Source organism: Pongo abelii, chromosome 8 (genome assembly GCF_028885655.2).
Source record: "Pongo abelii isolate AG06213 chromosome 8, NHGRI_mPonAbe1-v2.0_pri, whole genome shotgun sequence".
Classification (NCBI taxonomy): domain Eukaryota; kingdom Metazoa; phylum Chordata; class Mammalia; order Primates; family Hominidae; genus Pongo; species Pongo abelii.
The window spans coordinates 57,147,407-57,175,231 of NC_071993.2; the positions used below are offsets into that span (position 1 = coordinate 57,147,407).

The window sequence follows — 27,825 nt, forward strand, 5'->3', positions numbered from 1 at the left end:
AAAAGAAAAAAAGATGTAATCATTTTTAAAAATTTATCAACTCGTTTATTCGACTACTGGTTATTCGACAAGAAGAGCCATAAATAAATGGTCCCATGCCAGCCTGGGAGAATGAGATGAGAGAGCAAGAACTGGGCGATTGGGAGGGGAGGCGAAAAGAAACTGACTGGACTCAGTGGGGAAAGACTAAGGGGTGGGAATGCAAGGCAGAGCCAGCTTTTGTTCCTGGCCAGCCCTGGGAAAGCTGGCTACAGGCAGAAAGGAGCTCAAAGTGGGCAATGCTTCCCAGGGGACCTTAGGGACAGCAGCAGCCAGAGGCAAGCCGAGGGCAGATGGCACCCATCACCTCCTTATCTTCAGGCATCTCCCGGTCATGGATGTGGTGGATTTGGAGGTCCTCACCAACTTCAACGGTCACCTCAACAGGCTGTACAGCAGCAGCCATGGGCACTCCTGCCATCCTGTCCCCAGCTCCTGCCTCATAGATCTCGGATTCAGAGGGACACACTGACCCGTTGCTGGTCAAACTCGGGGCTGACCCTGGGGCACACACAACAGGTCAGTATGTTCCCCGTGGGGCACCTCTACTGTCTGCCACCACCTGTGTCTCTCTGCTCACAGCTTTGGCCACGCACTACCGCTGCCCTAGGCCGAGGCTATGCTGCACTTGCAGAGATGGTCTTGCCCGCTGCTCGCCTGCCCACCTCACAGCCAGGCCCCGAGCCCAGCCCCGGCCCCGGCCCCGGCCCTGACTGGGGCTGCGGGCAAAGACCCGCACCCTGCCGCCTCCCCTGAGTTGACTTGTCTGGGAGGGTGAAGACCAGCCAGCTTATTTAATAGGTTGTGAACCCAACAAGCGCTAAGAGACACAACAACTGCCTGAAGAGAGAACAGACGGAGCTCCTCCTCCTTCTCTAGTCACCTACAGACTGAAGCCCACTGGCCCAGGTGGGAGCCCAGGCATGTGGCACACAATGCCCCACCCCACACTTCACAATGCCCTCCCCGACAGCTCACAGTGCCCCACCCTGGCTGCCACCCCTCCCCAACAGCTCAGAATGCCCCTGCCTGGGCTGCCCCACCCTGTGGCTTATGATGCTGCTGCTCTCCTGGCCCCTCTGCAGTGCCAGTGGGACTAAGGTTTTCATTCATCACCAGCTTCCTGAGCTTTTTAGTCCTAAGAAAAGCACAGGGTAGTCTGCTACTTGAAGCCATCTTCCTCTATGAGTTCTATACAAAGCCTCAGTAGAGTGGGTCCCATTAGCAACCAAGTTGAACAACTTTTATTTGCTGACTGAATATAGATACACCTGAATTGTTGACTGCTTCTATAACTGAACACTCCTCTCCTATCTTCCAATGAGTAGTCGTTTTTGTCTGCAACTTGACCACAGCAATCCCTGGGGCCCTAGCTCTACTCCCAATAGAGTTATGGCTGTGTGTCTTGAATGACACCTTAGGACCCATCCTGCCTCCACCTCCTTCTCCGTAAAATAGAAACCTAACTTGTCCCTCCAAGCTCTGAAATGCTGAAACTTACCAACTCCCTTTTCTTCATGCTATTTCTTCTTTCCATGGCAGAGACTTTCAGATTTTCTTTCTTTTACTAACAAAGCACTAAGCATGATTTTGTCATAAAAAATACTCCTGTCCTCCTGGCTTTCCTGTCTCTTCTCGTAAGGGACACATGAACCTCTCAAACAGAACCACGAATCACAGACCCATACTCAGAACTCAATGCAGTTTTGTTCTATGATTTTTTATAGATCCATGTCCTTGTTTCTGCCTCCCATTCCCAACTCCCTTACTCTAGTTAGGAAAAAATGGCAATTACCAAATATGAGTACATCCTCATGCACTAATGCCAACTAATCACAAGCTGGTTTTCTTCTTTTACAAAATCATAAATCTTTAGGCTTTAACACATCTTCCAAGCAATAGAATGTTATTTTCCAGTTCATTAACACAAATTCTATATTTAAAATGAAGACTTCACAAGTTGACTTAAATAATATATTAACCAAAATAGACTGGCCATGGTTCAAACTGACATCTTAATTAAATGTGATGATAGGTTGAGTAACCTAGCAGTACTCTAAAATGACTTTTGGTTATGGCTTTTTCCATATTATGTTTAGGCTGAGGCATCCCTATATGATTCAATTGTAATTCCCCTTCTTAAACATGAGATTTATCTTTACAAAATAATTTATTTTCTTAAAATTACAAGCTAATTCTATAGTTCATGCATACATAATCTCAGTAGATATCAGCTGTATGTGTACACACATACATATAGGTATTTGTATATACACACATTACATAATTTTTAAAGAAACTTACTAGTAGGGTACAACCACAAAGTTAAAGAGGATTTGTGTAATGTGATGGAAACACAATTGCAGGACAAACAACAGGCTGCTGTGAGGGCTGTATTTACCCTTTCTGCTATAAGACTTGGAAAAACATGCATAGTGGATGTTTAATCCCCATAACAGAAAATTTAGGGTACAGAAAACTTTCCACAATTTTTACAGAGAGTATCAATAGAAAGGCATTCAATGCAGGGAATACACAGTGTGATGGTATACAAAAATAAGCAGGTTGATGGTTTAGATTTATGAGACAAGAGACAGAAATAGTAGATGACGTCATAATTCTCCTTTTATGGAGTTATGAAAATTCTTCATTTTATATATGGTCAGGTTCTTTCAAATGTCAATGAGAAAAATACTTAAAGGAAGAATCAAATCTAAGATGTGGAGAGATCTTTATAAAAATGACCTTCAGGCCAGGCACGGTGGCTCACACCTGTAATCCCAGCACTTTGGGAGGCCGAGGTGGGTGGATCACGAGGTCAGGGGATCGAGACCATCCTGGCCCACATGACGAAATCCCGTCTATCTCTACTAAAGAGATACTATTTTGTATCTCTACTAAAATACAAAAAATTAGCCGGGAGTGGTGGCGTGTGCCTGTAGTCCCAGCTACTCAGGAGGCTGAGGCAGGATAATCGCTTGAACCCAGGCGGCAGAGGTTGCAGTGAGCCAAGATAGCGCCACTGCACTCCAGCCTGGCAACAGAGCAAGACTCCATCTCACATTACCTTCATTCTGAGAAGGTATAATCATCAACACATTCTTCAGCACAACTATGCACACATGCACTTCCAAATTCACAAGCCATGCTCGTGCACACACTGATGCCTCTAGATTCCCTTTTTGAAGAGATGGCATCTTGGTGTGTCACCCAGGCTGGAGAGCAGTGTTAGGATCATAGCTCACTGCAGCCTCAAACTACTGGGTTCATGTGATCCTCCTACATCAGGCTCCTCAGTAGCCTGAACTACAGGAATGAGCCACCATGCCCAGCCAATGTTTTCATTTTTTTGTAGAGATGAAATCTTGCTATGTTGCTCAGGCTGGTCTTGAACTCCTGGCCTCAAGGAATCCTCCTGCCTTGCCCTCCCAACGTGCTGAGATTACAGGTGTCAACCATTGTGCCCAGCTACCGGATTCTTTATTAAGGAGAAAATTTGTTTGCTGACACGTAGGCAATGAATTGATAAATAATAGGTCACAAATTACTAATTTACAAGTCAATATAAATAAGGTGAGTAAACACAAAATAACACCATAAATTAATAAACAGTTTATGACTTCAAGTTTCTTTTTTTCCTTTAAAATGTAGCTCTGACACAGACTACTACTTGTCCATTCCATGGAAAAGTCAGAGGTGGTTAAAATGTCAGAGGTACACTTACTAATACTTTGCTGCCTTTTGTGTAGCTTCCTCTCAGTACTTCACCAGTTGGGATTGACACACCTCTCCAGCTGGGTTCAGGAGCCAGACAGCAGCACACAGAACGGGGAATCCAAAGCCATCTCTGATACTAAAAGCAATGAAAACAAAAATAACTAAACATATTATCAAGAAATGAAGAAGAGATCGATATCAAGTACAGCAAGAAGAGAAGAAAGCATTTAATCTGCCAGGCTCTCATTCTGACAAAATAATTTACAACATGCATGTCTCTATCTGACATGAGTGAATAGAAAAAGAACCCAAATACCTGGTTGAATTGCAAGATGAAAACGAAAAAGAACTCTTGCTTATTCACCAGTGTACAATCTAATCTGGGCTACTAAAACACTTTCATGCACTGATTCTATGTAACACATGCTTTATTGCCATTTGGAAATGGGATTTCTTGCTTTGATTTAAATATACTTCCTTTGATTTCTTACTTTAAGTATACTTTCTTAACATATTCACAGCTACATTCTCGGTTCAAATTTTCAGGTGTAAGTAACTATTTCTGCTTTTGATAAACAGATAGTATAACTGGTGAAACAAGGTACATTCCCATGCAAAGGTGAGAGTACAAGGTAAGACTCCAGAGTCAAGTGAAACGTAACAGTCAAGAAAAAGAGAGGTGAGGGTAATTGGGCAGTGGGGAAATCTTGTGTGTGGAAAGAATGAATCTGTAAAACTGTTCTTTCCTAAGAGTTCAGCAGGATTTGGATGATAGAGAGCTTTGTGTACAAGCGTTCCACTTCCACATAGTTTAGGTCTAATTTCAAAGGCAACTTCTAGTGCAACCTGTGACTCACGCTGTCCTAAAGTGCCGTATGTAAAGGGTCTGGAGATAACCCACAGGCAGCACTGTGAACCCCTGACAGCAAGTCTTTCCAGATAAATACCAGGTCAGTGTCTACAGCTGATGACACAGAGCAGAATATCTGAAAAATAATACTTCTTCGGCCAATGGACTGCCAGTCACTAGTATTTAGTGTAAAATACTATATTACATATTACATATGTGTAATTTTTTAAATTGCAGTGTTTCACATTGAAGCAATTAAATATAAAAACCAAACGTTTATTCAGCTTAAAGGCAACTTAGAAATACTGATGCCAGATAGAAAGATGCTTTAGCCCCAAGTCAGGTGTTCTGAAATGCCACAACTAAACCAACAAAGGGATCCTGAGGCATAATAAGCATTCATACATTTTCAGCTATACCTCGGCTTGTCTTGAATATAAAAACCTAAGCTGCAGTTATGCCACAGCACAGAATGTGTTATATTTTACATCACTGAGCCTTAGTTTACAAATGGTAAAAAACAGGGAAGGTAAACTGTGAGGTTTCCTTAAGGAGCTGTTACGTCCAACAGACTCAAAAAAAATCTTTGCCAAATGTCCCCGGTACATAGCTCCTCCCCACTGATGGGCTCAACAGGGAGAAGCTATGCACATGTCTCAATCTGCATGTGCTCAATGGCAATACAGGATTCCTAGGGTAAAGTAAGGCATATAAATGACACAGCACACTGAAGAGACTGTAATGTTACTTCAGAGTGTTGCAAAATAAAGATCACAGATGAAAGTTTAAGTTCATTGAAGCATGTAATCAGGTATGTTTCATTTGTGTGTTTTAAAGCCTTATACTGCTTACATTCTTATGTGGGAAAATATATCTTGTTTGTGCTTTATGGAAGAAATGTAAACAGGCAAAACTAAAAATAATTTTACAACTCAAATCACCAGATGTTAATGGCTGGTATTTCAACTGGAAATCTGAAAGATAACGTCTATGTCATTGTGATACCAAATATCAGTGACAAGGAAGATTTTATTTGTGGTATTTAAGTATAGTCCTCTGGAACAAATGACTTGATTCACAGGCAGCACGCCCACTGCTGAACTGCCATGGCCTGACAGCCTGTCTTATCTGCCAAACTGTTCATTAGGTTTGGCAATCTTCACCTGTGCCTCCAGCTTATATTTCAGCAAGTAATACATATCAGTCTGCTTTTATCGTCTTCTGCAGTGAGCTTCCAACACTCCTTTAGCAGTACGGTGCCCCTGCATCTGCAATCCTCCAAACATACCTGTATACATGTCATTATTTTTCAACTGTCAATTCAGCTTCCAGCTTTGGAGGCTAGCCTAGCTCAAATAAAGAAAAATACAAGACAGAGAATATGCAAAGTAAGTCCTGCATTGTAAATATTAAGTGGGTAAACCATTTAATTTTTTAACATTAAAAAAGAATACATTCACCATACAAATTTAATATTTAAATATGGATTTCAGAGCATATTTTGGAGTGGGGCACAGGTTACAATAGAGCAGAGGATTCCTCTTCCAATTGTCTCTGAACTATCCAACCTTTGTTACAGGTCAGAGTTCTCCAATTTATAAATAAACAACAGAGATAATGTGGCAACAAGGACACAGAGACGTACTGAGAGTACTGCTCAGCTCTCTGCCTAGGCCTGATTCTGCTGATCCCTGACAAAGAGCACTGCAAAATTTAGAGGCAGATCAATACACATACACACACACACAAACAAACAAAAGAGATACTTTATGAGCAAAAAGCACCAAAGATATACAACAAAATGTCTGGAAGACCATAAAACAACTTCTGATGAAATACTGTTTTCATTTTGCAGAAGTAAAATATTCACCACCAACCCTATAATTAGCTTAAAAATTACAATAAGTACAGTAATTTTGGATCCCATCTCCAATTCATACCTTATCAACATGTAATAATCACACTGCATCTACAACAAAGCTGAATAGACTTTATATGCTGAATACAACTTGTAGAGTAAGAAGGTAATTTTTGGAAATACTGAGAATACAACATTTGTATGCCACACTCTACTTCACAAGTTAAAAGAAAATACAATCATTTTTATTCTCAAAATATATTGAAATAAAATACAGAAAAGAGTATTCTAATACCAGTTAACATTAAGAGAATATATCTCTAAATGAAAGATCTTGGATCTTCTAGAAAGACAAAATCAACCTGCATATACTTGGGTAAGAAAAAAAAATTAAGAGATCAAGAAAGGAGAGAGGATGTTAGCACAGAATCATCTCCAAAAATGGCTATGCAACACATTTGACCAGTTTTCAAGTCCATTTGTTTTTCCTCCTTTAGCATCAACAGCCTATATTACCAAGGAAATGCAAAATAATTTAATTTGTACATTAACCAGCTAATCTAGAAATGGCAATATAGTCAATGAAAATACAAAGAAATAGAAAAATGTCAAGGAATTGCTTAAGATGTTTAAGATGACACAGCATAGGGGAAAAAATGATCTGATAAACACTGGAAGAGTTAATAAGCAAACTCAGGCATGGTTCCCTAACACCACACTTCAAAAGAACTTACGGCAAGAATAAAGGAATAACCCTTAAAAAAAAATGGCTCAAAAGAGAAGTTAGTGTTTTGTAGATCTTTTGGAAAGCTGATTAATTTCTAAGCTAAAAACACATGATCCTTAAGAGAAATGGCTGAGTCCAGGCCCAAGGCAGGAAGAGGAAAAAATGAGCCTGGATCCTCTTGTTCTGTCATAAAGTAAGAAATGCTAAAGACTAACAGAGACACTTGAAAGGACACAGGATGCCTATGCCGAATCTGGGACAGCATAGGCATCAGAAAGAACCATGATAGTGATGGAAAATAACCCATGGAATAAAACACAAGTGCATTAGTCAGCAGTGATACTGAAACAAAGGGGAGAAGAGAAAGCTCTCTGTTAAAAATGCCAGGTAACAAACGTAGGAGGAAGGACAGAGGAAGAATATCCATTTTAAGTCACCAGTGCCATAACTGATAGAGAAGATCATCAGGAGGCTAAAATCACTGGATGAAAGAAAACTATATGAAGCTATTTAACATAGCACAATATATAAAACTATGAAAACATAAATTAGAAAAAACTAAAAATTGTACAAGAGATGGATAAATTCGAATACAGCAATAATAGGCCAGACATAGTGGCTCACATCTATAATCCCAGGACTTTCGGAGGCCAAGGTGGGAGGATTGCTTGAGCCCAGGCATTCAAGACCAGCCTGAGCAACATAGTGAGAACTAATCTCTAGAAAAAAAGAAAAAAATTAGCTGGAGTGGTGGCACACTCCTGTAGTCCCAGCTACTTGTGGGGCTGATACGGGAGGATCACTTGAGCCTGGGAGTTCAAGGCTGCAGTGAGCCAAGATCACACCAATGCACTCCGGCCTGGGAGACAAAGCGAGACCTTCTCTCAAAAAAAAGAAAAAAAAAAAAAAACACCAATAAAAACAAAATGATGACTAATAAAGACTGTATAGAAAAAGGAAATGCTAGGGAGCCAAGATGGCCAAATAGGAACAGCTCCAGTCTACAGCTCCCAGCGTGAGCGATGCAGAAGACGGGTGATTTCTGCATTTCCAACTGAGGTACTGGGTTCATCTCACTGGGGAGTGCTGGACAGTGGGTGCAGTACAGTGGGTGCAGTGCACCGTGCGTGAGCCGAAGCAGGGCGAGGCATCGCCTCACCCGGGAAGCGCAAGGGGTCAGGGAATTCCCTTTCCTAGTCAAAGAAAGGGGTGACAGACGGCACCTGGAAAATCGGGTCACTCCCACCCTAATACTGTGCTTTTCCAACGGGCTTAACAAACGTCACACCAGGAGATTATATCCTGCACCTGGCTTGGAGGGTCCTATGCCCACAGAGCCTCGTTCTTTGCTAGTACAGCAGTCTGAGATCAAACTGCAAGGTGGCAGCAAGGCTGGGGGAGGGGCGCCCGCCATTGCTCAGGCTTGAGTAGGTAAACAAAGCGGCCAGGAATCTCGAACTGGGTGGAGCCCACCACAGCTCAAGGAGGCCTGCCTGCCTCTGTAGGCTCCATCTCTGGGGGCAGGGCACAGACAAACAAAAGACAGCAATAACCTCTGCAGACTTAAATGTCCCTGTCTGACAGCTTTGAAGAGAGTAGTGGTTCTCCCAGCACGCAGCTTGAGATCTGAGAACGGGCAGACTGCCTCCTCAAGTGGGTCCCTGACCCCCAAGTAGCCTAACTGAGAGGCACCCCCCAGGAGGGGCGGACTGACACCTCACACGGCCGGGTACTCCTCTGAGACAAAACTTCCAGAGGAACAATCAGGCAGCAGCATTTGCAGTTCACCAATATCTGCTGTTCTGCAGCCACCGCTGCTGATACCCAAGCAAACAGGGTCTGGAGTGGACCTCCAGTAAACGCCAACAGACCTGCAGCTGAGGGTCCTGACTGTTAGAAGGAAAACTAACAAACAGAAAGGACATCCACACCAAAAACCCATCTGTACGTCACCATCATCAACGACCAAAGGTAGATAAAACCACAGATGAGGAAAAAACAGAGCAGAAAAACCAGAAACTCTAAAAATCAGAGCGCCTCTCCTCCTCCAAAGGAACACAGCTCCTCACCAGCAACGGAACAAAGCTGGACAGAGAATGACTTTGACAAGTTGAGAGAGGAAGGCTTCAGAAGATCAAACTACTCCAAGCAAAAGGAGGAAGTTCGAACCAATGGCAAAGAAGTTAAAAACTTCGAAAAAAAATTAGATGAATGCTATAACTAGAATAACCAATGCAGAGAAGTCCTTAAAGGACCTGATGGAGCTGAAGACCATTGGCACAAGAACTACGTGACGAATGCACAAGCCTCAGTAACCAATGCGATCAACTGGAAGAAAGGGTATCAGTGATGGAAGACGAAATGAATGAAATGAAGCGTGAAGAGAAGTTTAGAGAAAAAAGAATAAAAAGAAATGAACAAAGCCTCCAAGAAATATGGGACTATGTGAAAAGACCAAATCTACGTCTAATTCGTATACCTGAAAGTGATGGGGAGAATGGAACCAAGTTGGAAAACACTCTGCAGGATATTATCCAGGAGAATTTCCCCAACCTAGCAAGGCAGGCCAACATTCAAATTCAGAAGATACAGAGAACGCCACAAAGATACTCCTCGAGAAGAGCAACTCCAAGACACGTAATTGTCAGATTCACCAAAGCTGAAATGAAGGAAAAAATGTTAAGGGCAACCAGAAAGAAAGGTCGGGTTACCCACAAAGGGAAGCCCATCAGACTGACAGCAGATCTCTCGGCAGAAACTCTACAAGCCAGAAGAGAGTGGGGGCCAATATTCAACATTCTTAAAGAAAAGAATTTTCAACTCAGAATTTCATATCCAGCCAAACTAAGCTTCATAAGTGAAGGAGAAATAAAATACTTTACAGACATGCAAATGCTGAGAGATTTTGTCACCACCAGGCCTGCCCTAAAAGAGCTCCTGAAGGAAGCACTAAACATAGAAAGGAACAACCAGTACCAGCCACTGCAAAAACATGCCAAATTGTAAAGACAAGGAACAACCAGTACCAGCCACTGCAAAAACATGCCAAATTGTAAAGACCGTCAAGGCTAGGAAGAGATTGCATCAACTAACGAGCAAAATAACCAGCTAACATCATAATGATAGGATCAAATTCACACATAACAATACTAACCTTAAATGTAAATGGGCTAAATGCTCCAATTAAAAGGCACAGACTGGCAAACTGGATAAAGAGTCAAGACCCATCAGTGTGCTGTATTCGGGAAACCCATCTCATGTGCAGAGACACACATAGGTTCAAAATAAAGGGATGGAGGAAGATCTACCAAGCAAATGGAAAACAAAAAAAGGCAGGGCTTGCAATCCTAGTCTCGGATAAAACAGGCTTTAAACCAACAAAGATCAAAAGAGACAAAGAAGGCCATTACATAATGGTAAAGGGATCAATTCAACAAGAGCTAACTATCCTAAATATATATGCACCCAATACAGGAGCACCCAGATTCATAAAGCAAGTCCTTAGTGACCTACAAAGAGACTTAGACTCCCACACAATAATAATGGGAGACTTTAACACCCCACTGTCAACATTAGACAGATCAACAAGACAGAAAGTTAACAAGGATATCCAGGAATTGAACTCAGCTCTGCACCAAGCGGACCTAATAGACATCTACAGAACTCTCCACCTCAAATCAACAGAATATACATTCTTTTCAGCACCACACCACACCTATTCCAAAATTGAACCAATAGTTGGAAGTAAAGCACTCCTCAACAAATGTAAAAGAACAGAAATTATAACAAACTGTCTCTCAGACCACAGTGCAATCAAACTAGAACTCAGGATTAAGAAACTCACTCAAAACCGCTCAACTACATGGAAACTGAACAACCTGCTCCTGAATGACTACTGAGTACATAACGAAATGAAGGCAGAAAGAAAGATGTTCTTTGAAACCGACGAGAGCAAAGACACAACATACCAGAATCTCTGGGACACATTCAAAGCAGTGTGTAGAGGGAAATTTATAGCACTAAATGCCCAGAAGAGAAAGCAGGAAAGATCTAAAATTGACACCCTAACATCACAATTAAAAGAACTAGAGAAGCAAGAGCAAACACATTCAAAAGCTAGCAGAAGGCAAGAAATAACTAAGATTAGAGCAGAACTGAAGGAAATAGAGACACAAAAAACCCTTCGAAAAAATCAATGAATCCAGGAGCTGCTGGTTTTTTGAAAAGATCAACAAAATTGACAGACCACTAGCAAGACTAATAAAGAAGAAAAGAGAGAAAAATCAAATAGACGCAATAAAAAATGACAAAGGGGATATCACCACTGATCCCACAGAAATACAAACTACCATCAGAGAATACTATAAACACCTCTACGCAAATAAACTAGAAAATCTACAAGAAATGGATAAATTCCTCGACACATACCCTCTCCCAAGACTAAACCAGAAAGAAGTTGAATCTCTGAATAGACTAATAACAGGCTCTGAAATTGAGGCAATAATTAATAGCTTACCAACCAAAAAAAGTCCAGGACCAGATGGATTCACAGCCGAATTCTACCAGAGGTACAAGGAGGAGCTGGTACCATTCCTTCTGAAACTACTCCAATCAATAGAAAAAGAGGGAATCCTCCCTAACTCATTTTATGAGGCCAGCATCATCCTGATACCAAAGCCTGGCAGAGACACAACAAAAAAAGAGAATTTTAGACCAATATCCTTAATGAACATTGATGCAAAAATCCTCAATAAAATACTGGCAAACCGAATCCAGCAACACATCAAAAAGCTTATCCACCATGATCAAGTGGGCTTCATCCCTGGGATGCAAGGCTGGTTCAACATACGCAAATCAATAAATGTAATCCAGCATATAAACAGAACCAAAGACAAAAACCACATGATTATCTCAATAGATGCAGAAAAGGCCTCTGACAAAATTCAACAACCCTTCATGCTAAAAACTCTCAAAAAGTTAGGTATTGATTGGACGTATCTGAAAATAATAAGAGCTATCTATGACAAACCCACAGCCGATAGCATTCTGAATGGACAAAAACTGGAAACATTCCCTTTGAAAACGGGCACAAGACAGGGATGCCCTCTCTCACCCCTCCTATTCAACATAGTGTTGGAAGTTCTGGCCATGGCAATCAGGCAGGAGAAAGAAATAAAGGGCATTCAATTAGGAAAAGAGGAAGTCAAATTGTCCCTGTTTGCAGATGACATGATTATATATCTAGAAAACCCCATTGTCTCAGCCCAAAATCTTAAGCTGATAAGCAACTTCAGCAAAGTCTCAGGATACAAAATCAATGTGCAAAAATCACAAGCATTCTTATACACCAATAACAGACAGAGAGCCAAATCATGAGTGAATTCCCATTCACAATTGCTTCAAAGAGAATAAAATACCTAGGAATCCAACTTACAAGGGATGTGAAGGACCTCTTCAAGGAGAACTACAAACCACTGCTCAGTGAAATAAAAGAGGATACAAACAAATGGAAGAACATTCCATGCTCATGGGTAGGAAGAGTCAATGTCGTGAAAATGGCCATACTGTCCAAGGTAATTTATAGATTCAATGCCATCCCCATCAAGCTACCAATGACTTTCTTCACAGAATTGGAAAAAACTACTTTAAAGTTCATATGGAACCAAAAAAGAGCCCACATCGCCAAGTCAATCCTAAGCTAAAAGAACAAAGCTGGAGGCATCACGCTACCTGACTTCAAACTATACTACAAGGCTACAGTAACCAAAACAGCATGGTACTGGTACCAAAACAGAGATATAGACCAATGGAACAGAACACAGCCCTCAGAAATAATGCCGCATATCTACAACTATCTGATCTTTGACAAACCTGACAAAAACAAGCAATGGGGAAAGAATTCCCTATTTAATAAATGGTGCTGGGAAAACTGGCTAGCCATATGTAGAAAGCTAAAACTGGATCCCTTCCTTACGCCTTATACAAAAATTAATTCAAGACGGATTAAAGACTTACATGTTAGACCTAAAACCATAAAAACCCTAGAAGAAAACCTAGGCAATACCATTCAGGACATAGGCATGGGCAAGGACATCATGTCTGAAACACCAAAAGCAATGGCAACAAAAGCCAAAATTGACAAATGGGATCTAATTAAACTAAAGAGCTTCTGCACAGCAAAAGAAACCACCATCAGAGTGAACAGGCAACCTACAGAATGGGAGAAAATTCTTGCAACCTACTCATCTGACAAAGGGCTAATATCCAGAATCTACAATGAACTCAAACAAATTTACAAGAAAAAAACAACCCCATCAAAAAGTGGGCGAAGGACATGAACAGACACTTCTCAAAAGAAGACATTTATGCAGACAAAAAACATATGAAAAAATGCTCATCGTCACTGGCCATCAGAGAAATGCAAATCAAAACCACAGTGAGATACCATCTCACACCAGTTACAATGGCGATCATTAAAAAGTCAGGAAACAGCAGGTGCTGGAGAGGATGTGGAGAAATAGGAACACTTTTACACTGTTGGTGGGACTGTAAACTAGTTCAACCATTGTGGAAGACAGTGTGGCGATTCCTCAAGGATCTAGAACTGGAAATACCATTTGACCCAGCCATCCCACTACTGGGTATATACTCAAAGGATTATAAATCGTGCTGCTATAAAGACACATGCACACGTATGTTTACTGCGGCATTATTCACAATAGCAAAGACTTGGAACCAACCCAATGATAGACTGAATTTAAAAAATGTGGCACATATACACCATGGAATACTATGCAGCCATAAAAAAGGATGAGTTCATGTCCTTTGTAGGGACATGGATGAAGCTGGGAACCATCATTCTCAGCAAACTATTGCAAGGAGAGAAAAACCAAACACCTCATGTTCTCACTCATAGGTGGGAACTGAACAAAGAGAACACTTGGACACAGGATGGAGAACATCACACACCAGGGCCTGTCATGGGGTGGGTGAGGGGGAGGGATAGCATTAGGAGATATACCTAATGTAAATGATGAGTTAATGGGTGCAGCACACCAACATGGCACATGTATACATATGTAACAAACCTGCACGTTGTACACATGTAACCTACAACTTAAAGTATAATAAATAAATAAATACAGTTAATGAGTTAGATCTACGATACTAAATTAAATTCTTGACCTTAGTATTACAAATATTTTATAATGACAGTTTTAAGAAAGCTTAGAAAAATCTGCTAGCATATATTAAAAAAAAAGTCTGATCAAAACATACACTAAGAAATTAATAATTGTTAGATAGAAAACACAAATGTGCAGATTCCCTGGGATTTCTCATTAGGTTAATATTTGCAAAAGTAAATCATGTTTTAACTGTTCAGTTTCCTTTGGGACCCATTTAGTTTAAAAACATTCAATATTAATGAAATACCTAAATCTATTATAAATATTCTATCTAAACATCAGAAAGTCAAGATAATTTGACTAAATAGCCAAAAATAAACTCATTTTGTAGAAAGAATGCAAGTAAAATGTTCAATAAATGATAAACACACTTACCACAGGTTATTCTGGCAATGCTATACTTCTTGTAGTTCATGGCAGTCTATGTAAGAGTCCTAGTCTTGTCAGAAAACAGGTATTTTACCTAAATAAAAGAAACAAAAATGCAGTATTCTGTTGTTTTTGACTCCATCTCAACTTGGATTAAGAAGGCATATTCTGAAATAGCACAGAAAAACATGTGTATCTCCTGGATCACTATCACTATCACAATTAAGATGCATCTGAAAACAGCATGGGTCTGCTACAGATTATGTCACTTTCCAAGATGCAAAGTTTTACAGACTTAATACGCAAAGCTCTCAACTCACAAAGGTGAAAAGATAACTGACTGAGTAGGTCAACAAGCAAACCATCTCAACAAGATTAAATGAATGCAAAACAGATGCACTCCAAATGCAAATGTGATGTGCAGATTATGTTACCTCTGGCCATACGTACTAAAGAAGAGGGAGAGAACTCAAGGCCCCAGAACAAGAGAGAAGTCCAGGCCAGGCTCTGGGCATTAACTAGTCATGTGGACTCTGAACACTCACCTCATCCTTCATGGACTCAATTTCCACATCTGTGAAATAAAGGGTCTGGCCAGGAGACACATAACAACCTTCTACATGTAACTGGAGAAATTGTGTCATGGATAGGTGAGGGAGGGTAATTAATGGAATTGCCTCTAGAGGGCGAATAATTAACAGAATTGCCTCCAGTTTCTCAATGGCTTTCTAAAGAGGGGTCAAGACTTGCTGGATGCCAGATGTCTTCCAGGGATCGGCAGTGCTTTACAGTATTATAGAAGAGGAATTAATCACACTAATTGCTTACTCTGTACTTTTGCTTAACGATATAATATAAACAAATACAATGAGAATTAATTTTAAAGCAATCAAAAGGCCTTCAAGGTATTAAAGCTCCTGAAGATTCAAACATTACATCTATATATAGAATTATTACACCAGGGGCAATTAATGATTTGATTTATAGATGTTTTATATAGGTTTGATAAGCAACAAATCTAGGGGTATAAAAATCAGTAAAATCTGCCTTCTAATAAACAGTGATTTCTGCCTTTTCTTAAAAAATAAGTTATTGTATCAAAATAGTAAAAAATGAACATTTTAAAATAAAAAATGGCTAGGCGTGGTGGCTCATGCCTGTAATCCCAGCACTTTGGGAGGCCAAGGCAGGCGGATCATGAGGTCAGCAGCTTGAGACTAGCCTGGCCAATATGGTGAAACACCATCTCTACTAAAAATACAAAAATTAGCTGGGCGTGGTGGCGGGTGCCTGTAGTCTCAGCTACTCAGGAGGCTGAGGCAAAAGAATCGCTTGAACCCAGGAGGCGGAGGTTGCAGTGAGCCGAGATGGCACCACTGCACTCCAGCCTGGGCGACAGAGCAAGACTCCGTCTCAAAAAAAAACCATAAATAAATAAAAATAAAAAATAAAAAATTATCAAGATTATCATTCTGCCTACTGAATTTTAACTTATCCTTAAAGTTAAAAAAAAAAAAAAAAACTTCTTTCTCATGCAAACTTTCCCCATATCCCTAATTAGGATGAAGTACTGAAGCATCCTGGGTGATTCCTGAACACTTTCAATCCTTCAATTATTCAGGTCCAGTTTAATGGCACCTGAGAACAATTACATACTGAGAACTGCGCTAAACTTGACAAAGGCGACCAAAGATCTTATACAGGGGCACACCTGTACCCTCACGTCGGCTCCAAAGTCTCCAGAGGGAAACGGACAGGACATGATGAATCAGCTCTCTTTTTACTGTATTATGCTTGGAAAGATTATTATGGAAACAGAGAAGACAGATAAATCAACCTTGCCTGGAAAACTGGAAAAAGGTTCAAACCGGAGGCAAATTTAGATCAGTATATACCAAGAACTCACTGATTCTTACAGGAGTAGGATATTACCAGACAGACAAGTGAAATGACAAAGCCATTCTAGAAATAGAGAAGGTAAGCAAAAGAACCGAGAAGTGGAAGTTGAAGGCCAGCTCGGGGTGCTATGTGACCAGAGCCTAGTCAGCAGTGGGAAGACTTGTGCTCTATGCTAAGAACGTTCTCTGTAATGACAATCCACGCTGTTGCACTAAGAATTTAAGCACATTTATATGCATATATACAATTCAAGGAAAGATAAAGAGAAAAATTTGCTATCAACTCTGTAAATTCGGAAAATGGTATCAAAGGAACAGCTTCACCTACATTTCTGTGTCTAGAAAGTTTTATTTTATTTAAAAATGTACTCTACAAACTTGAGCCTCAATTTTTGGCAATAAACTCAAAAATGATACATAAACCATCACAGAATTCACTTTGTCCTTGCAGGAAAGAAAAAAGAAGAAAACAAACCTCCATACGAGAAGAGGTCTAAAGAACTCCCCAAACCACCATGATTTTGCAGGAGACAAGATAAGGGTAAGCACCTGCAGCACCTGGACCCATCTAGATTAACTAAATTTACTGAGGCTCCAGAGGAAGGTCTTCAGGATTCAGACCTTAGTTATAGATTAGAAGTTAATCAAAGGAAAGAAGTTTAATTGATTCACAGTTCCACATGGCTGGGGAGGCCTCAGGAAACTTACAATCATGGTGGAAGGGGAAGCGAACATGGCCTTCACATGGCAGCAGGAGAGAGAAGTGCAGAATGAAGAGGGAAAAGGCCCCTTATAAAACCATCAGATCTCAGAACTCACTCACTATCACGAGAACAGCATGTGGGAACCTCTCCCATGATGTAATCACGTCCCACAGGTCCCTCACCCAACACGTGGGGATTACAATTCAAAATGACATTTGAGTGCGGACACAGAGCCAGACCATATTACAGAGCCAGAAGAGCTGAGTAGTGGGCGCTTAGTAAATGTTCATTAAACCAAATGCCTGCACAAGGATGGCTTCATAAAGTGCCACCTGTGCAGTGGCAAAAGCCCCACACTCAGAGGGGACCTGAACTTGGTTTAATGCTCTGTTGTCACTGCCTTGAAATTCTTAACAATTTTTGAACGACAGACTCCACATTTTCAGTTTGCACTGGGTCCTGCAAATTATGTACCTGGTCCTGCCCCTGAAACAAAGATATGGTTTGTTCATGTAGGGGCTCCCTCAACCCCTCTCTGCCTGTCTCACTCCAAGATGCCCTGAGTGTAGGGGAACACAGAGCTAGGAGAAGGCGGTATTTGATGATGATCTTGGAGGTCCCACCTGATCATGGCTGGCGATACATGTGTGTGGGTGGGAGAATTTGGCTGCTCTCTCCTGGCAGCCTCCATCCCATGCACAAAGCTTGCACTTTGCCTGTCTGTCTCCCTATGTCCCCCTACCTGACTCAGACCAGGAGTGTGGATGGGGGGGCCACTGGGCCCAGTGCTCCTGGTCCCAGCTGTAATTCCCTGTCGATTGGGGTGATTTGGCTCCTCTGACTACTCCTACCCCATCCCCACTAGGACAAGAGGAGTTGGTGAAGGGGACAGGGTAGGAGGCTTAATTAGCAGCCAGGGCTAGGCAACAGGCAGTAGGGCAAAGATCAGGCTGACTTTTCCTGCTACAGATCTGCTCTCCGCTCATGGACTGGCTTAGACTGTGGCTTGGCTATTTTAGGAATATTCTTAACCCTTCCTGACTTACTGCCGTCATCAGACTTCTCTCCCAGGGCACAGAGCAGCAGACTGTTCCCCTCCCTGTCCCCTCCTCCCCAGTCCCTGTGTTCCTCCCTGGCAGCTGAGAAGGTCAGAGTTTTCTCAGGGGTGGGGCAAATTGACTTCTGCCAAGGAAAACTCCCGGGTCCCTGAGTCCCCTTCTTTGTCCTGCCCTGTGCCTTCTTCTTCACTTCATCATAGCTCTGGACTCAGCAAAGTGGCAGAATGGGCATGCCCTCAGCCCTTCTTCTCATCTTGTAAAATTGGAACCTCCCAGCCTGACCAACATGGTGAAATCCCATCTCTACTAAAAATACAAAAATTAGCCAGGCGTAGTGGTGTGTGCCTGTAATCCCAGCTACTCAGGAGACTGAGGCAGGAGAATTGCTCGAACCCGGGAGGCAGAGGTTGCACTAAGCCAAGATAGCGCCATTGCACTCTAGCCTAGGTGACAGAGCGAGACTCCGTCTCAAAAACTAAACAACAACAACAAAAAATTGGAACCTGACTCTCATCTGAGGGAAGACAGCTGACCTGCATCCCAAGAGTAAGATGGAAAGATGTAGTGCTGGCTTCCAACCTCTGACAGAGCAGGAGCCCCTGCCTGCCTGGCTTTGATGCCCTATTAGGGTCAAGTTTCCAGAAGCATGTCCCATACAGCAGCCAGAGCCCCTCAGTGTCCTGGGGTTCCCTCTGCCTGGTGTTTCCTCCACTCCTGTGGAGATGGGGTTTCACCATATTGCCCAAGCTGGTCTTCAATTCTTGAGCTCAAGTGATCCGCCCACTTCAGGCTTCCCAAAGTGCTGGGATTATAGGCATGAGTCACTGTGCGCAGCTATATTTCTGCATTTATTAGTACAAAAATTAAAAATCCTGAGTTTATATTGATACTTCAGATTCCAATACAATACCACATGGGGTGTTGGAAGAAGGTTCCCTGTTTTTTAATTTCTTTCTCCAGTAGTGACAAACCCAGTTCTTATTATTTATGATACACTTACTTACGCATTCAATTCTACTATATAAAGTTGTCTCAGAATTACTTACCCACAATCCTATGAGAAAGGATATATTTACTGACTAGATTACAGAATCTACGGAGACTGCTTGCTGCATTTAACCCTACAGAATCCAGTCAACATACTGATTTTCAAGGTTACTTGGATTTTTTCTTTTGAGTGTGGTTATTTTCATTTGTAGTAGAGTTAGGTTCACTTTTTAGTGTTTGTATTCCATTTTGGGTACTTCCCTCCCCTATATTCTGGTTGGTTTTCATTGTTTTGTCTATATTTTGAGTATATGAATATTACTATGGTTCTGAGAACCACAAAAAAAGATATATTCAGATAAGTGTCACTCTCTTCTTATCCCTCTTAGCCTATTCCCATTCCCTCCCTCTTTCCACCCCTTTCCCACCTGCCCCCTATAGGTAACCAATCCCCCAATCCCTTTATTTTCTAGTTTATCCTTCTTGCACTTTAAGGCAGAGTCTTGCTCTGTCACCTAGGCTGCAGTGCAGTGACACAATCTTGACTCACTGCAACCTCTCCCTCCTGGGTTCAAGCGATTCTCATGCCTCAGCCTCCTGAGTAGCTGGGATTACAGGCATGTGCCACCACGCCTGGCTTATTTTTGTATTTTTAGTAGAGACAGTGTTTTTTCATGTTGGCCAGGCTGGTCTCAAACTCCTGGCCTCAAGTGACCCGCCCACCTCGGCCTCCCAAAGTGCTAGGATTACAGGCGTTAGCCGCTGTGACTGGCCTTCCTGCACTTTCTACAAATAAACAGAGACATTGTATTTTCTTTAATCCTTTCTTTTTTTTTTTTCTTTAGAGATGGATTCTCACTCTGTCACCCAGGCTGGAGTGCAGTGGCACGGTCTCAGCTCACTGCAACCTCCGCCTCCTGGGTTCAAGTGATTCTCCTGCCTCAGCCTCCTGAGTAGCTGGGACAACAGGCGTGTGCCATCATGCCTGGCTAATTTTTGTATTTTTAGTAGAGATGGAGTTTCACCATGTTGACCAGGCTGGTCTTGAACTCCTGACTTTGTGATCTGCCGGCCTCGGCCTCCCAAAGTGCTGGGATTACAGGCATAAGCCGCTGTGCCCGGCCCATCCTCTCTTTCTTACAGAAAGGACAGCATACCATAGATATATACTTCTGCTCTTCCCTTTTTTCTAGTTAACAGTAAAAACATACTATTTTTAGACATGGAAAAAGAATAGTTAACATTCCAACATGAATTTTAGGAAGAAAAGAAGACACTTAATAAACAACAGTTTTTATGAAGGAAAACTGTAAAGCAGTTGCCAGAACTCTGAGAGGAGATGGCCAGACAGCAAGAGCAGGCAGAAGAGAAATATATCTCAGAAATGAATAGAAGAAAAAAGACTAAACAAACCATGGCAGATGAGAAGCACAAGAAGGTAGACACCACAGTAGATGCCTATAAAACAGAAATGGTAAAAGTAAAGAGAAAAAGGAATGAAAAAGATACACAGTATTCGGGAGACAACAGTAGATATGGAGAGTAGGAAGAAAAGAACTTCATACTCACACTTGCAATTCCCAAAGAAGAAAGCTGAGCAATGGAACAGAGCAAGTATTTTAAAATACAATTATGCAGGAGCTGGGCACAGTGGTGCATGCCTGTAGTCCTAGCTACTCCAGAGGCTGAGGCAGGAGGATCACTTGAGCCCAGGAGTTCGAGGCCATAGTGTGCTATGTTCACACCTGTGAACAGCCACTGTACTCCTGCCTGGGCAACACAGGGAGACCTCATCTCTAAAAAAAAAAAAAGACAAAAGATAACAAGTGTTGGTGAGAATGTGGAGAAAAGGGAACCCTTGTACACTATTAGTGGGAATGCAAATTGATATAGCCATTATGAAAAACACCATGGAAGGCCAGGCGTGGTGGCTCACATCTGTAATCCCAGCACTTTGGGAGGCCGAAACGGGCAGATCACGAGGTCAGGAGTTCAAGACCAGTCTGGCCAACATAGTGAAACCCCATCTCTACTAAAAAAAAAAAAAAAAAATTAGCCGGGTGTGGTGGTATGTGCCTGTCATCCCAGCTACTTGGGAGGCTGAGGCAGGAGAACTGCGTGAACCCAGAAGGCAGAGGTTGCAGTGAGCTGAGATCATGCCATTGCACTCCAGCCTAGGCAACAGTGCGAGACCCGGTCTAAAAAAAAGAAAGAAAGAAAAACACTATGGGGATTCCTCAAAAAATTAAATATAGAGCTAACTTATGATCCAACAATCTGTCTTCTGGGTATATATGTATACGTATACATACATCCACACATACACAGGTACATATATACACACAAACGTGTATATATATATATATACACACACACACACACACACACATATATACTTTTTTTTTGAGATAGGATCTCACTCTGCCACTCAGGCTGGAGTGCAGTAGCGCAATCATGGCTCACTGCAGCCTCCAACTCCTGGGCTCAAGGGATCCTCCCACTTCAGCCTTCTTAAGTAGCTGGGACTACAGGCGTGCACCACCACACCTGGATACTTTTCCTATTTTTTGTAGAGATGGGGTATCACTGTCACCCAGTCTGATCTGAAACTCCTGAGCTCAAGCTATCCTCCCACCTCAGCCTCCCAAAGTGCTGGGATTAGAGGCCTGAGCTACCACGCCCAGCCTTGAATTAGTATTCAAAGGGCAAACTGCACATCAGGCAACAGTGAACCAGAACCATAATCATTAAGACAAACTCTAGAAAAATTATTGTACTTTAAACATAAAGAAAGAGAATAAGCCAGAAATATGATGTTGCTTATTAGAAATTCCCGTAGGAGTCTGGACACAGTGGCTCACACCCGTAATCCCAGTGCTGTGGGGAGGCTGAGGTGGGAGGATCACTTGAGCCCAGGAGTTTGACATCAGCCTGGACAACATAGTGAGACTCCATCTCTACAAAAAAAAATTTGTTTTAATTAGCTGAGCATGGTGGCACACACTTGTAATCCCAGCTACTTGGGAGGCTGAGGTAGGAGGATTGCTTGAGCCCAGGAGTCTGAGGCTGCAGGGAGCCACGATCAGGCCACTGCACTCCAGTCTGGGTGACAGAGCCAGACCCTCCCTGTCTCTACAAAAAAAAAAAAAAAAATTCCAGTAGGGAGCTGGTGCAGCGGCTCACACCTGTAATCCCAGCCCTTTGTTAGGCCAAGGTGGAAGGACTGCTTGAGGCCAAGAGTTTGAGACCAGCCTGGGCAACATAGTGAGACCCCCATCTCAAAATAAATAATAAATTAAAATTTAAAATAAAAAAAGAAATTTCAGTGTGCATCAGACATGTAGGGCCTGCTCAACCTTCTATGCCAGAAGGCAGTGCAGCCACACCTAGAAGACACTGAAGCTGAAGAGGGAGCCACAAACCTCAAACCCGGCCAGGGATAAAGTCTAAAGACTACAGACTAACAATACCAACCAAACATTTACAAATCAGAATACTGTTCACATAAGCCCTTCTTTTTATAAAATTTTTATTTTAACTTTTTTACCTTTTTAAAAATAGAAAATGTCATACACAAAAATAGAATATAATGGGCCGGGCACGGTGGCTCCTGACTGTAATCCCAGCACTTCAGGAGGCTGAGGTGGGAGGATCACCTGAGGTCAGGAGTTCAAGACCAGTCTGGCCAACATGGTGAAACCTTGTCTGTACTAAAAATACAAAAATTAGCCAGGCATGGTTGCACATGCCTGCAATCCCAGCTACAGGCATGAGCTGAAACAGGAGGCTGAGAAAGGAGAATTGCCTCAACCCAGGAGACGGAGGCTGCAGTGAGCCGACATCGTGCCAGTGCACTCCAGCCTGGGCAACAGAGAAAGACTCTGTCTCAAAAACAAAATAAAATAAAATAAAATGAACCCTCATGGACCCATTACCCAGCTATAAAAATTATTAACTCAGATATCAGATGTCTTATCCCTGTAAACACTTATCATCTGTAACTATTTCATTCTTGAGAAGACTCTGGGCTGGGTGTGGTGGCTCACACCTGTAATTCCAGCACTTTGGAAGGCCAAGGTGTGTGGATCACCTAAGATCCATTTGAGACCAGCCTGGCCAACATGGTGAAACCCCATCTCTACTAAAAATACAAAAATTAGCCAGGCGTGGTGGCAGACACCTGCAATCCCAGCCATTCCAGAAGCTGAGGCAGAAGAATTGCTTGAACCCGGGAGGTGGAGGTTGCAGTGAGCGGACACTGCGCCATTGCACTCCAGCCTGGGCAACAGGAGTGATACTCTGTCTCAAAGAAAAAAAAAAAAAAGAGAAGACTCTTCAGGACTAATTCTAACCAACCAAGAGATAGCAGAAAATATTCAGCAGAAGGAATGGCAAACAGCTTTTAATATCTTCAATTGCAGATCCAAGACAAAAACAAAGGTGTGGTTCAGGGCTGAGGAATGGAATGCAAATCTACGTGTTTTCACAATGTAGAAATGGGACAAATAACATTTTTTAAAAAGGCGGCGGAGGGAGAGAAGGGGAGAGGAGGTGAAAGTGGAAGAATCTGCACCCTGCCTCATGCGTAGTCTGATGGGGGTCAAAGCTGAGAACTCCAGCGGTAGACGTTTGGGAGATTACATACAAAGAAGCTCATCCTACAGACTGAAAATGGGGATGAAGAAGAGGAGGGAGGAAGGAACGCCATCCAGAGAAAATGGTTTAAGGGAACACTTCCACCTCAAAATGCAGTCATTTGTAAGTGGAACCACAAGGTAATGTTAGTGACTGTGTGTTTGGCTAGATGGGGAACTGGAATTTGGAGAACTAGGAATTATTTGTGGCATTGCTAATGGAAGAATTGATCTCTGGAGAGCTCACTGACACCCAATAGGTGTAATGTGGCCACAGTCCTTCCTCCTCAGCCAGTCTGGGCTGTACTTGCTCCATGAACCTGGTGGAGACAGGCCTGGGCAATATAAGCTCCCAAGGGCTCCTCTGGTGAAGCTGTCCTCACAGGGTTAACAAGCATTCTACACAGAAATATAGTTATAATTAAGCATTAACAGTTACAATTAAGCATTAATGAGGCTGTGCTTTGACTAAATTCCTTCTATAGAACTTCCCGTGGCACTGTATACTGACCATCTGCATCCCCACTGTTCCCACAGTTCAGCTTTCTGATGTTAGAATCATAGGCTTTTGTTTAGGAATTGCTTAAAACGTTTTTTTCGTTCGTTTTTTCAGTTTTTTTTTTTTTCTGAGACAGAGTCTCACTCTGTCGCCCAGGCTGGAGTGCAGCGGCACCATCTCGGCTCAGCAACCTCCACCTCCCAGGTTCAAGCGATTCTCCTGCCTCAGCCTCCCGAGTAACTGGCATTACAGGCGCACACCACCACACCCGGCTAATTTTTGTATTTTTAGTAGAGACAGGGTTTCACTATGTGGCCAGGCTGGTCTCGAACTCCTAACGTCAGAAGATCTGCCCACCTTGGCCTTCAGAGTACTGGGAAAACAGGAATGAGCCACCGCACCCAGCCTAAAATGTTTTTCAGATTCCAAATTCCAGTGAAACAAGTGACCCCAACCAGTTTGAACAGCCCAGAAGAACATAACCAGCATGAGAATAGTTTTTTCATCTCCCTGGCCCCATGACTTCACTCTGAACTCTTCAACCAATCAACAATCTCCACACTTTGGCCTGCTCTAAAACTCTTAAGAACCCTAGCCCCAAACTTCTCGGAGAGAGATTTGAGGTTTTCTCCCATCTTGTCTGGCAGCCCTGCGATTAAACCTCTTTCTTCTGCTGCAACCCGGTGTTTCGGGTGTATGGACTTGCCCTGCAATAAGGCAGGGGACCTATTACAGAGACACTGGCTCTGTGCCCTGTGTCCCAGACATGGTCCAAAAAGCAAGTCCCACCTGGCCCTGCCCTCCAGGGTTCCTAGTGTCGGAGGAGCAGAGGCACACAGGAACAGGCAATTGCACAGCGCCATGGGAGCACCAGCTGCATTGCAAAGATGGCTCCATGGTAAATCTGAAAATGAGAACTCACTGTCATCCATCAGGAGAACAAAAGGATGGTCCTCCATGCAATCATTTAGCCAGTGCTGCCTGAGCACCGCGGAAGACATAGGGCATGCACTAAAAAGGGACTGGTTACAGCCCCATGAACCACCACTATGGAGAAGCACACATGAAGGCTCATTGTGACTCTAAAAAGGAGGTACAGGGGGTGTAAGAATGTGTCACCAGGGGCCTGATGCATTGTATGTGTGTGTGTGTGTGTGTGTGTGTGTGTGTGTGTCGGCACACCCAAGGCCGCTGAGACCTGACGTTTGGAAGAGCAATAGGCAAGGGTGATTTATGGAGAGTATGCCAGGCAGAAAATGCGGCAGGTGTGAAGATACCGAGGCAGCAGGAGCATGATGGGAAGGTCAAGGTGGCTGAAGTGGACAGGGAGGGGGTGTTGTGGGAACAGGCTGGAGGTCTGGGAGGCTCTGCCCTCATCAGCAGGTAGGCTTTTCCTCAGACTTGTTCCTCCTGTGGTTGCAAGTGGCTGGTTCTAGGGTTCCTTTCCAGCCACAAGATGTCCAGAAGAAGCTGAAGGGCGGCTTTTTTTTTTTTTTTTTTTCCTGAGACAGGGTCCCACTCTGTTGCCCAGACTGAGAATGCAGCGGCCCTCGACCTCCCAGGCTCAAGTCATTCTCCCGCCTCAGCCTCCCAAAGGGCTGAGATTACAGGCTGAGCCACCATGCCCCGCCCTCAAGACAAGAAAAGCCTTTTCTAGAAGACTCCTGGCCTCAGGCCTGACCTCTCTCCTTGGCCGCACCTGGGTCGCGCTTAAGGCGATCACTCACAAGGAGAACAAGTGAAAAGTCCCTTGGGATTCATCCCTAAGTCATAGGGGAATGATGCACACCAGAAGGATGCTGGGCTCTGCCAGTCCAGCCCCACCAGCCTCCTGGAGTGGCCCTGAGGCCGGCTCTCCAGACCCTAGGACCTGCTCTTGGAGGCGGGGGCTCCTGGAAGCGCCCCTGACACTGCTCCAGGTGTCTCTTCAAGGACTTTCCCACATTTTACAAAAAAACCTTTTGGGGACCGTCAGCAACAAGTAACCGATCGCGGAACCAGGGCAGCCCTGGGTTAAGGGTGGTAGACGCGTGCCCCGCGAGGGAGATCACAGACTGGAGAAGGGAATGGCCTCCTACGCACACCTGCACTGCAGCACCTGGACTGGCAGCCAGGTTGGGGACTTCGTTCTCTGCTGGGAGGCCGGGGAAGGCAGGGAGCGCGCCTTGAGTCCGCTGACTAAATCGCCTCAGAACTGGGAAGAACCACGTAGTCGGTACCTTTGAACTGAAACGCAGAGGCCACGGGCGCGCAGTCCGGAGAGGAGGCGATTGCGGGTGGAGGTAGTACGGGGGTAAAGACATGGAGCGGGTGGACAGGAACCGCTAGGGGCCCGCTGGGACGTGAGGGGCGCGGGGAAGAAAGGGCCGCAGCAGCCCGCGCCCCGCGCCAGGGCCGGGCCTCATCCCGCGCTCAACCAGTGCCACGTTGAGTCACCTACTGGCAGGGCATACTCCGTACGGGGGCCACGCTCGTGGACACGTGCCGGGGGGTGCTGGGAACACCAGTCCATCCGGAACCCGCTAGACAAAACTGTCCAGGGCCGGAGGTTACCTGTTTGTCCCGAAAGGAAGTAGTGTGGAAGGGAGGAAGTAGTGTGGAAGGGAGGGGTCTCCCGCACGCGAGCGCGCACGTGCGTGGCCCCCGTGCTTCGTTCTCACGTGCACGGCCCCGTGCCCCGAAGCCCCTCCCCGGGGAGCGTCGGGGCGGGACCCCGCCGGGCGGCAGCGCCCTCAACAAAGCGTCCCGCGGGCCCTGCTGCATGACTCACCGCTGGCTGGGGCGGGCACGCAGGCAACCCGCGGGCCGAGACGGGGTAGCGAGGGCCGGAAGCCCGGCTCCCGACTCCGCTTCGCCCCCACAACCTCCGGCAGCCTGAAGTCCTGAGGGGCAGTGGCCCTGGGTCGTCTCCCCTGTTCCCAGCCTCCGGTCGCAGCTGGCGGAGAGAAGTTCCCGAGGCCCCCGCCCTTGCAGGGTCCCTTACACTGCCCAGAGCTGAGCCTTCCGAGGATTTGAGGACCGAGTCCAGCCCAGCTCCCAGGAGGGGCCGGGATCCTGGGGCAGGGAATGAGGGGCAGGGGCTGACTCCAGAGTCGGGCGGGGGAGGGGCATTAACCGAGATGGGGGCTGAGCCTCCGGTCTGGGAGCGTCAGGAGGCGCGTGGCGGGATGGAAAACGTTCCTGAGACCGTTGGCCTGGATTTCCGAATTTGGGAGGCTAGGACTCCGGCTACGGTGGCTCTGCTCTTGGGATGAGAGGACTGGGCCCAGCTTGCGAGGAGTCATGAAGTGGACACAGG

At 44.0% G+C, this 27,825-nt stretch overlaps 1 protein-coding gene and 1 non-coding gene across 6 annotated transcripts in view; one reads left to right on the forward strand and one right to left on the reverse strand.

The window, feature by feature from the left end:
* On the reverse strand, window positions 1-27,255 carry LOC100450509 (uncharacterized). The gene is made up of 4 exons (XR_010141527.1): window positions 26,747-27,255; window positions 14,754-14,841; window positions 779-3,892; window positions 1-540 (listed from the first exon to the last, which is right to left on the reverse strand). It is a non-coding gene; the product is annotated as an uncharacterized LOC100450509 (transcript).
* Window positions 26,039-27,825, forward strand: part of MMRN2 (multimerin 2) — a 36,866-nt gene continuing 35,079 nt past the window's right edge. For 2 of the 5 annotated variants that reach the window (XM_063727566.1, XM_063727567.1), the window contains exon 1: window positions 27,208-27,825. The gene's annotated coding sequence lies outside the window, so the exon portion shown is untranslated. Of the gene's footprint in view, window positions 26,810-27,207 lie in introns of those variants that run through there. The other 3 variants (XR_010141523.1, XM_063727568.1, XR_010141525.1) reach the window with 3 other exon arrangements.